The sequence below is a fragment of the Tupaia chinensis genome, unplaced genomic scaffold (genome assembly GCF_000334495.1).
Source record: "Tupaia chinensis unplaced genomic scaffold, TupChi_1.0 Scaffold143551_1, whole genome shotgun sequence".
Classification (NCBI taxonomy): Eukaryota; Metazoa; Chordata; class Mammalia; order Scandentia; family Tupaiidae; genus Tupaia; species Tupaia belangeri.
Window position 1 is genome coordinate 310,218 of NW_006203395.1, and position 1,609 is coordinate 311,826.

The following is a 1,609-nucleotide window of genomic DNA, read 5'->3' on the forward strand; positions in this document are numbered from 1 at the left end:
GTGGATGGCTGGATGTGTGGATGTTTGGGTGAATGTGTGGATGTGTGGATGGGTGGAAGGATGGGTGGAAGGATGTGTGGATGGGTGGGTGGAAGGATAGGTGGATGTGTGGATGAGTGGATGTGTGGATGTGTGGGTGGATGTGTGGATGTGTGGGTGGATGTGTGGATGTGTGGATGTGTGGGTGGGTGGATGGGTGGGTGGATGGGCGGATAGGTGGATGTGTGGATGGGTGGGAGGATGGGTGGATGTGTGGCTGGATGGTTGATGGGTGAATGGGTGGACAGGTGGGTGGATGGATGGAATTCACATCTGTGAAGAATCTCTAAATTCTCTAAGCAGCATCCCAAGATCCTTCTGAGCCTCCCAAGCAGTCTCTCTGACTCACACACAGGACACTACGCTCAGCTCACACACGAGGGAAAAGACAAACCTGCTCTTGTTGGAAGAACGGGCCAGACTGCCCCAAGTGGACAACTCCCCTGGCCGCAGGGACTGTGGGTGGGGAGCTGTGCTTTAGGGAGCACCCAGGGGTCCCTCTCACTTGAGGAAATGTGAGTCGAGTTGAATCAACTGCAGTTGGATGGAAGGAGGAGGACTGTTCTCTTGGGTCCTGCCAGCATCCTTCACATGCAAAGCTGGCTGCTGGGGAAAAGGTGACACAGTGTCACCTGCATCTGCGCACGTCACCGTAGCACGGCCGTCCACACAGCACAGCCTCACACCAAGTCTTGTCCATTCAAAATTTGAAGTGAAATGAAGCTTCAATGGGGATATCTCCAGCTTTCTGATAGGCTGAATGATTTCTCAGTGATCCAGAATCCTCTCCTTAGTGGGGGCTGCATTTGTACCAGAGTCGAAAGTAATATTATATATAGGTCAACCTAATAAAATAATTTGTATAGCTTGAAAATGTTGAGTATTCACAATTCCACAATGCTTTAATTAATGAATCAAACCAATTTTCATTAATTCACTTTTAAATGACTTATTCTGGGTGCCAACAGGTGGTTAAGGTGCTAGACTCCCACAGGGCTGGCTGCAGTTCAAGCTTCACACCCAGTAGCTTGAAACTCAGGCTGGGACATGAGTGTGTAAGTGCCCAAAGTACCAAGAGAAGGATAGAGGAGAAGGTATGTGGCATGTCCATCCTCCTGGGGGTAATGTCTCACTTTCCCTATCTTTGTCTCTGTCTCTCTCTCTGGTGAGTGCAAGCACCCTATAGCAAAAACCTAAAAAGAAAAAGAAAAGTGTGTGTGTGTGTGTGTGTATGAGAACTCTATATATGTACACGCACACACAGTCATTGGAAAAGTCGTGATGTGTCTTTCTATACAAAAACGCGTACGACTTTCCGATGACCCGATGAGCCTATTCTGCCGTAAACGCACACTACCTTGCCATACCCGACGCCTGCCTTTGGGGGCTTTTCTCTTTTTTTGCTTCCTGATTTTTCAGAGTGTGCTCTTCCCAGTCTCTAATGAAGGTGTTCTTAATACTTCAGGAACTTTGTACGTTCAGGGTTAAAACAAGCCGCTAGCTGATCTGTTGTGACAGCAGCATCTCATTTTCTCATTTTCATCTCACCCTCGCTTCTTGTGCTCATCAT

The 1,609-nt window shown here is 48.2% G+C and overlaps 1 long non-coding RNA gene across 1 annotated transcript in view; it reads left to right on the forward strand.

The window, feature by feature from the left end:
• Positions 1-853, forward strand: part of LOC114005206 (uncharacterized) — a 17,116-nt gene extending 16,263 nt beyond the window's left edge. The window contains exon 3 of the long non-coding RNA XR_003547081.1: positions 343-853. This is a non-coding gene — a long non-coding RNA (uncharacterized LOC114005206). The remainder of the gene's footprint in view (positions 1-342) is intronic.
• The last annotated feature ends 756 nt before the right edge of the window (positions 854-1,609 follow it).